The sequence below is a fragment of the Pipistrellus kuhlii genome, unplaced genomic scaffold, assembly GCF_014108245.1.
Source record: "Pipistrellus kuhlii isolate mPipKuh1 unplaced genomic scaffold, mPipKuh1.p scaffold_m20_p_13, whole genome shotgun sequence".
Lineage (NCBI taxonomy): Eukaryota > Metazoa > Chordata > Mammalia > Chiroptera > Vespertilionidae > Pipistrellus > Pipistrellus kuhlii.
The window spans coordinates 29256377-29266206 of record NW_023425438.1 but is presented as its reverse complement, the minus strand read 5'-3'; positions in this window follow the sequence as shown (position 1 = coordinate 29266206).

Sequence of the window (9830 nt, the reverse complement as noted above, 5' to 3'; positions counted from 1 at the left end):
TTCAGTCCACAGACCGACACTCTACCACTGAGCCAAACCGGTTTCGGCCCTGTAGGCATTTTCTGAGGCAAAAGCCGTGTAAGGAGTTTGGTCAACAAAGTGAGAACAACAGTCACATCTTGGCAGAAGCCTCACCCGCTGAACAGGGTCCTTCAAGCTGGCATACCTCAGCCCCACCACACAGCACAGCAAACGTGGGCTGCTTCTGTTTCTGTGACTTGTACACTCAGGTCGCCAGAGGGCAGGGGCCTGGAATTTTTAACTGCGTCCTTATCTTTTTCTTTTTCTTTTTAAAAATATATTTTATTGATTTTTTTTTTTTTTTTTACAGAGAGGAAGAGAGAGGGATAAAGTTAGAAACATCGATGAGAGAGAATCATCGATCAGTTGCCTCTTGCACACCCCCTACTGGGGATGTGCCTGCAACCAAGGTACATGCCCTTGACAGGAACTGAACTTGGGACCCTTCAGTCCGCAGGCCGACGCTCTATCCACTGAGCCAAACCGGTTTCGGCTGTGTCCTTGTCTTTGATTCCAGCAACAGTTACACACTATCCATGCCCCATTTATTAGATACATCTTTACATTTAAACGCGTTCGTTTTGAATAGGAAATATGCGCAAATGGTACAAAAGTCCAAAGAATCACCACCACCACCTCCCGCTGTCCTCTAGGCACACGGGACTCTCCGATCACCAGGGAAAAAGGCACTCTAACCAATTTCTCTTATGATGTTCCCGAGACAGTCCACACACATGCCCGCAACCACGTCGGTCAGTATGCCACAGATCCTGGCTAGGTGGGTATTGTTATTCCTTGTACATAGACAAGTACGTGTACTTCTGCTTTTTTCTGCTGACACAGGCTCGGCTGCCTTTATTCGAAGCGGCGATATGAAGTGTTCTCACCCCACAGAGCAGGCCTCATGGCACGGGCCGTGGCAGGGAAAGCAGCGGTCTCTGCGAGGATACAGGGCCAAGCTTGGATCTGACCCAGCCAGGGTGGCGCCAGAGGGCGCTGTGCCCAGCTCCGGCCGCACGATGGCGCCCGCTTCCTGCGGACCTGGCCCAACGGCGGCGGCGCAGACAAAGGCGGGCGCCTGGCCTCCCCCTAGGGGCTGCGGAGGAGGCGGCGGCGGGCGCCCCGGGTGGCCGCGGCCGCCCCTGCGCCACAGCCCAGCAGCTGCCGAGCCCGGGCCTTTGTCCTGCCCGGCGTGCCCTTCTACTAACAGGGCCAGGCGAGAGGGAGCTGGGCGCAGACGGAGTCAGTAGGGCATCCCTACCTCCACCCCAGTCCCGACCCGGTTCCACCAACAAACACCCCAAAGCTCGGTCCCCACTGGAGCTTGGGTTACAGGCGAGCAGCTGGGCCTCAGGAGCGGGAACAGCCCCTAATGCCTGCCCAAGGAGCACCCCTCCTCTTCTACCCTTTCTCAGAGAATTCTGTGCAAATGGTACAAAGGTGGGATAGAGCATTCCGCACCATGGAGGCTGACCCCACGCCACCGGCTGCCCCCGGCTTCCCCTGGTGGGAAGGCTGCAGGGCCTGGGGGTTCACAGTGCCTTTGAGATTTGGGTGGAGACTAGTGAGCGCCTGGGCCTGGCTCTCCCAGGCAGGTCCCTGCACCCCGAGTCCTGGGGTCCAGCAGACCTTCCTGGGAGATAAGAAGGTGCTGCTGCCATCTTCACTGTATTCCTTCGTCATTAGCTGAGTCCTTGAAGAATGGCCTAAGAGACGAATTCCTACTTACCGTATTTTTCGGACAATAAGATGCACTTTTTTCCCCCCCAGAAGTGGGGGGGAAAAGTCCCTGCGTCTTATGGTCCAAATATAGCCTACACATATACTTAAAAAAAAAAAGTGTTTTTACTTGCCCGGCTCTGTGTGGTCTCTGTGTGCTTGCCCGGCTCTAAAATGGTTCTAAATGCTGCTGTTTACTTTACAGGGTTGATTACATGTGTTTATGACTGTGATGTTGGGTTTTAATGCACATAAAATATTTTAGGACACTATTTGTTTCAGAATCTTTTTTTCTTCATTTCCCTTCTCTAAAAACTGGTGCGTCTTATGGTCCAAAAAATACGGTATATTTCATGTTCACGAGCATTAGCCACAGGTGAGAGTGTAGGGGCCGTGGTTATGCTCTTGGACCGTGCAGAGGGGTCAGGGCTCAGGTAGATCCGGGCAGCTGAATACTCAGTTATGTTGTTAACAGCCAGGTTTTGTAAAGAGTCACACGGAGGATGGAGCCCGAGCGTGAGGCACCCAGACAGATGCCTGGAAGGAGCTGGAGGGAGAGAGATGCGGAGTATGTTCGGACCGTTTGCATCCCTGGCTTGTAGGAGGAGGGTTAGGCCCCAGCCACCTTCCCTGGCCGTGGGACACATGGGAAGCCAAGACAGCCTCCTTGTCAGAGAGGAGGGCGTGTCTGTGGGGTCCAAGACAGTCCTGGGGAGGGAGACCGGAGGATGGAAGGTGTTTTGTGTGGGGTTTTTTTGGGGGGGGCCCAGAGTGTCTGAGATGGCAAGCTGACTTCTCACTCGTGATCAGAGCATCGTTCCATGTAAAATACACAAGTTACCAAAAGCAGAGATCAGCAGGGTCTGGTACTTCGAGTCTGCTTACTCACCTCTCTCTTCCAAGAGGGTAAACCAATCAGCAACTGCCATTTGTTTTTCTATTGAAGAGGAACATGTACACTTGTGTAGGTTCCCTGGTCTAGTTTATTGAACGTTTACAAGAAGCAATTCAATTATGTGACTGTTTGCTAAAATCTGAGGTTGGATGGGGTGTGTGTGTGCGTGTGCGTGTGCGTGTGTGTGTGTGTGTGTGTGTGTGTGTGTCGTGGTGGTGGTGGTGGTGGTGGTGGTGATAAATGGTGGGAAAGGGGCAAAGATGGACCAAGAAACCTTGTGTTATCAGTAAAGACTGTGTGCCTGTTAGCTTGTTCGGAAGCATCCAGAAATAGTCCTGTGAACACTGACATGTTTATAGCTCAGGGAGTCCCTGTCCATAGTGGGCACTCAATAAATATTTGGCGAATGTTCAGTGAGGAGGGAATGGGCCATGATTCCATATCCAAACTATCTCTGTGGGCTGTCTATCCCTTTCTGTTTGTTTTGTTTTGTGTGTTTTTCCCCCCTCCCCCTCTGGAGATGTTCCCAACCACAAATAAAGAATAAGGGGGAAATAGTTAAGCACACCTAGAGCTGCGTCCAAACAAAAGAGGAAAGAGACTAAACAAACCCAAGGTTTTCTATTTCTCCCCGAGCCAAGTAATCCCTTTGATTACATCTAATACCTGCCAAAACCCAGATGGTGTGCCCACCCATCTCCCGTGTGATAATGCCACATTGTGAAATCTACCCATTAATATTAATTGTCAGCCGGAGAATCTGTCTGAACTACTAAAGCTTGAGATTGCCTTGAGCAAGCAGGCTCTGCCTTAGCAGGGATTTTAAGATAATTCTCATTCTTTCATTCCGTATCTCACATATGTAGAATGTTAAATAATAGCCCAAGAATGCCTTTCTAATTTCGGCACACGTCTGCCTCTCCCAATCCAGGTCTGAAACCGCCGTTCCTTTGGAGTCTATGCCTGCTGACCAAATCTTACCTTAAACTGCTGTGGGCCCGCCAGAGATGTGGAGGCGCCCACTGTCCTCCACAGAGAGAGAATTTTAACTCCTCGGGAGCTGTCTGCATGGAATGTGCCCCAGCTTGTGAGGGGCCACTCTTTCCCTTTCATTTTCCTCCCTCTCCGTCACTGACCTGGTAATCCTTGAAAGGTCTTACAGAATCTCAGTGACTGTGTGGACCTTGCTCAGGAAGGAAGGCAGAGGCAGAGGGGAAGGCCTGGGAAGAGGACTTGAGGTGCAGGCTCTGTTGGGGTGCCGCTCCTGGCTGATAAGCCCACCTGGTGTTTGATTTGGACTCTGATCATAAACGTGCCAGGGTCGGCTCCGCGGTCTGATCTGCCTTCCCTGTCTCCACGTGGAAGTGGCTCACCGTCACCACAAACATTTTAAAATTCCATTTATGCTCGAAATAGAATGAAAATTTAGTAGGTGTGAGATTGAGTTTTTCCCCTGGAGTCTCCCCCCGCCCTCCCCCCTTTATTCTCATGGGTGATGGCACAACCACCTTCTGACAGTGGTTCTCAGAGCCAACACCTTCCACCCGATGAGTAAAGGCAGAATCCAGCCCACACACCGTCTTTGTTTTTGCCAGGAGCGTACAGGGCTGGTCGAATGAGTTAATTTAATCATCTGTGCCTCCCGTTCGGGGAGGAGGCTCTCCCTGGCCGTGAACTTGATGTCCGGCTGCAGGCAGAGCTGTGGCCGGCACTGGGTTACTTACTGACTGGGGTCCAGGGCGTGGGGGCATCATGCAGATGAAAACCGGAAACGTTCTGCTCTTTGGGGTACAACAGTGAATGTTTGCTTCCAAGTCCTGACAGTTCTTTTATTAGCAAATATTAATTTCAGTGGGGGAAAAACAAAACAAAACAAAAACAACCCAGAGACCTTCCTGAAGCAGCATGTCTACATAGACACTGGGATCGTTTTAAAAACACTTGCCAAAACTGGTTTGGCTCAGTGGTAGAGCATCGGTCTGCGGACTGAAAGGTCCCAGGTTTGATTCCTGTCAGGGGCATGTACGTTGGTTGCGGGCACATCCCCGGTAGGGGGTGTGCAAGAGGCAGCTGGTTGATGTTTCTCTCTCATCGACGTTTCTAGATCTCTATCTCTCTCTCCCTTCCTCTCTGTAAAAAAATCAATAAAATATATTTAAAAATATATATATATATATAAAAATAAAAACACTTATTGGTGCATAAGGCAACCTTCCTCCTGAAAAGAAGTAGCTGCACAAGTGGCAGCAGCCAGTTTACAGAGCTAAATATCCTGATGATTTAATTTATTGCTATTATTTTACAAAAGATAAAAAAAAAAAAGCATTTGAATTGCAATGTTGTTCCCATTCCCAGCCAACCTTGCGATTCTGTGTTGCAGGCATGCTGCCTTTCGGGAGAGATGAGCAGTGAAAAGGCAGATGACTTTTTGTAGAGAGAGGTGAGTCCGCTTACCAACAGGCCTGGCACAGGCGGTTAGGGCCCTGTGTGCAAGGGGGCGGCCTGCTGGGTGTCCTGGGAGGACGGTGAAGCCTCGGGGGGGAGGCATGCCTTCAGGAACGTGGCTCTCTGATGTCAGAGATGGGGACACGGTGTGATAAAGGCACGCAGAAGGCAGAAATTAGCGCTTTGCAACTGAAGGTGAATCACAGGCCTATTTCTGCCTCAAGTGCTGCTGTCCAACCACGTAAAAGAGCCAAAATTAACATTTAGACACGTTTGTTGCACAAATGAGAGCGGGAGTTTTACACCAAACCCTCTCAGAGCAGTTGGTTTCACGTGCATATATTTGTAAATGACCAGAACTCGGGTTCTTATGGTGTTTGAAGGAATTCGCTTGCAGGTTCACACCGTAACACTCCAAGCTTCCGTATGAGCAGGTTTGTATGACCGGCTTAGACACTGTTGAAACATATCCTTAGTTATAACAAGGCAGCATGGTGCAACCATACTGAAGGGAAGTTGATACGGGCCCCATTCTTATCAGTTAGAAGAAACACAACAAAAATATTAAGGAGCAAACAAGTCAAAAATCAACGTGAAGAGAGAGAAAGTTTTGCTTAATTGAAAAGGAGATGCTAGCCCTTACCGGGGAGCTCAGTGGTTAGAATGTTGCCCCACTATGCTAAGGTTGTGGGTTCGATCCCTGGTCAAGGCATATACAGGGATCAACCAATGATGCATAGATATGTGGAACAACTAATAGATGTTTCTCTCTAACGTCAACGTATAAGAGAAAATATATGAGAGAATACCATAAAAATTGTAAAGTATCACCACACGCAAACTAATATCCTAGGACCATAATGGTCTCCAAGCCTCAAGACGTAGCCCCGCATGAGGACAGCCTGTTTCCTAATGTGCCGGGGCTGTCCGATGGTCCGTGTGTTTGTGTAGGTAAGCTGCAGGACAGGAGGCATTGAACCCTCTATGCCACCCAGTCTGCACCTTCCCTTTTGGCTGTGCCTTCTCAAAGGAATGTCCAGACACCTGCCAACATTTCAGATATTCCTCGTGAGAAGTCCGGATGCTGGAGTCAAAACAGGAGCGTGAGCAGTTCCAATTAAACGTTCATTTTTTAGGGAACACCATACCTTGAGATGAGCTCAATTGGAAAAACAGTGTGGGGATGCATTTGAGGTGCATTATGTCTGAGTCTGTGGATGGCATTTAACCGCCCCCCCCCCCCCCCCCGCCCCACATCACCCCAGGCCAGTTTACTTGATTTCCTTCGTAGAGGTCACCTACTAAGGGGCTATGCTAACCCTGATTGGCCCACAACAGCCACTGCCCGGAAGCCAGAGCCCAAGAAGCAAAATTCCAACGTCTAGGAGGCTGTGGGTTTCTAGAATATTTGCTTGCAATTCCTACTCTGCTTGGAACAGAACCCAACCAAGGGTTTCTGTGCTGATGTCCTCGGAGCTCCAGGGGCTTCCCCCCAAACACTGTCCCCCCTCCCCACCCCCGACCTCCAGCTCGGAGCTGCTGATATGTTCTTATAAACACAAGTGAAAAGAAATCGCTTTGGTGTCTAATCTGTAATATCTGAAACCACGTTTCCTTTTTGCATAAATAAATTGAGGGTTAAACCTTTGAAAATAACCTACTTCCTCCCAAATCAGAAAAACAAACAGACATGAAACAGACTTCTTCTATATTTCATTACCTAGGACCCTGAGTTTTTTAATTGGCTAGCAGAAAGATATTTAAAAATAACGGGCAGGGCAAAAATAAACACGTAATTTGATAGTCTGTTAGCAACTCCTTTTACTTACTGCATACAGAACATTTTTCCAATTTCCCCTTTGATTGTAAATAGAAATCTAGTTTATTAAGCAGAAACATAGATTATTAATAAATAAACCGTTTGATGCCTGTAAAACACGCTGAGGGTGAAAAGCCCATACTAAATGGCAAATATTATTTTTATTGCAAACTAACGGGAGGAACTAAGCTAATGAGTGCTTACAGCGCTCAGAAGTAGTCATCACACTCCAATTGCCACATACAGAAAACTATTAAACTTGTTTCTTAGATAGAGATGCGTTTACATTTCAAGTTGGTGCTTTTTAATTTTTGCCAAGGATGAAAAGCACTGCTTATGGGTCTCTGATTTAAATAAGAATAACTCAAGGGTTTTATCATTTTTTTACATTTAAATAGAAGTTGCCTAAAATATATTACACTTTTGAAGGTACAGATAGAAGAAAAAGAATGACCAAGACTAATTTTCTGAATTAAAATCATTACCAAGGGATATAGGTTTTTTTTTTTTTTTTTTTTTTACAAATATCATTTCTTTTGAATAACAGCATACCCATCCACCAATCTACTTTAAAATAATATCCCACACAGATAAAGTGAAACCTGATGTTTTAGGGTTCAAACTGAATTGAATGCTTTCTTATGGTACACTCTTTTGCATTTGACCTTGATACTGTGGTATATATGATATGTAGGAAGAATGAATTTTTTTTTTTTTTTTACTGATGTTTGAAATAGGGAACAGTATAAAGATAATATCAAGTCACAGTGGATTCGTTAAAAATGGAATTATGGATGTAAGCCTGATTTTCTTAACATTTTCCTAAAGTCAGACCGTGCTTGCTTATGGTGTTAGTTCAAGTGGACATACTGTAGATGTGTATGTATCACGTTAAATTGCTAATACATATGTGAATATGTTTACATAACTGGGATCCACACCTTTTGCTCGTTCTTATTGGGAGTAGATTTAACTTAAACCCAAACTAATAATTTAACAAAGAAGCAGATAACAACTGTAAATGTCACAGTGAAAGTACTTTGCCTAAAATCTCATATAAATATATATTTTGGCTAAATCCTTGTGAGAAATCCAGATGGGTTACTTGAGATTTTCCTCACTGAAAATGTCAACACAGTCTTCATTCTCAAGAGAGTGGGGTTCTGATCTGAGATCACAGCGAAGGTGCGCTGAAAGGAAAGCATCTAAAGACAATTTTCTTGTCTCTCTCCGCCCCCCTTCCCACCTCCACACGCATACATTCCAGGCATTTTAAAATGACACCATTATGCTCCATGTCCAGGACTTGAAAACAAAGTCTCCTCCTGTTTGATAAGATTCAGCCTGCAGTGATTTTAGCAGCCAAGATACAAGATTTTTAAATTAGGGCCTTCAGAATGGAATATTAGCAGACCCATATTAAAACAATGCTGGCAGCCCTGATGATGATACAGGGTAATTTTCTAATTAGCAGAAGGCTGTTTGAAATGCAGCATGGTGTCCCATTTTTCATACTGTTATTTTCTACTGGGCAGCACCAGAGAAGTGAAACAGAAGCCATGGAGCCTCTTGGCCAAGGCCAATGAATCGGTCTCTCCCGCCCTGGAAAGACAGAATCTGATTTCAAAGGGTTTTTAATTTGCAGAACTCAGCTTTGCTGCACTAGGAGGTCCCCATCCAACCAATCACAGGTGCTACTCTTTAGTTATTTGATGGCTAGTGTTTTTAAATTTATGGCTTTATCCTTATATTATTCATGTATTATTATCATCCTTATTTCCTTATGTGTGTTTAGGTTCTTTTTCTTTTTGTTTTTGTTTATTGGTGGGTTTTTTTTTAGATTCAGTAAGTGTTGTGCATTAGTGGATGCTGAATAAATATGATTATGGTATATGGTTAGAAGGCTTCTGAAGATAAGAAGTATTGAGACTCCCACAGGGAAAGACACACAGATTCTTGGACATAAAGATTTCAAATACGGAATCATTCAAAGAACATTGTTTTTCTATGTGAAGATCCTAAAAGGCAGTCATCCCGGGCAGGTCAGTAGAAGCCACCGTTGGTGTCATCTTCCATCATGAAGTAGAAAGCAATGACTATTCCACTCCTGGTAAGGTCCCCGTTGCGTCATTTGTACTGGAACAGAAAGTAGGTGTGATCGCAGACAACGACTTGCTTCGAGTCATCCTCCAGGCTGCCTCCGGGTTCCATTATTTTTAAAGAGCATGTCAGCCCTCCACACCCCACTCAAAAGCCTCCCATGGTTTTTCCCTGCTCGCAGGATTTGGTGAAGTCTGTGAAGCATGGCATTAGATACCCTTCCCACACCTGCCCCCACCTCCTTTCCAGACACCTTCCTGCCACTCTGCCCTGCGCTTTAGCTCTGCCAGGCGAACTGCGGCCTCAGACTCCCCAAGCCCGTTGGTGTGTCTGATCTTGGTTTAGGCCGGTTCTTCCGCTCCGGGCGAGCACTCTTCCCACATCTCCCCACCTAGCAGAGCCCTCCTCGCCTTCCCCAGGAGTTGAGAAATCTGCTTGGGGTGCCTCCTTGATCTCTCTCTCTCTCTCTTTTTTTTTCTCTCCCCAGTCTGACTTGTTCTATAGCCAGATGTGTGTGCACCGGGACCGTGCGCGCTGCTTCACATGCGGACACAGACGTTCTTAGAAACCTGGTGCAGGTCCCTGGGTGAGGTGGATGCTCAAAAGCACCTCGTATTTCATTGGCTTTAAATAAGGGGCCTTCCTACTTCACACTATTCACAGTAGTCAACCTGGTGTGGATTGGAGAGACTGGTTATGAATTAAAAGCGAAACAAAAGCAGTAGCTGCCGTGTTCCAAGAATTCCACGTGATGCTTAGGGTCACCGGGTCGCATTTTCCAGGCAGTTTTTCGCTCCCATATACCCCATTCCAAAATGGTGAAAGCAACGC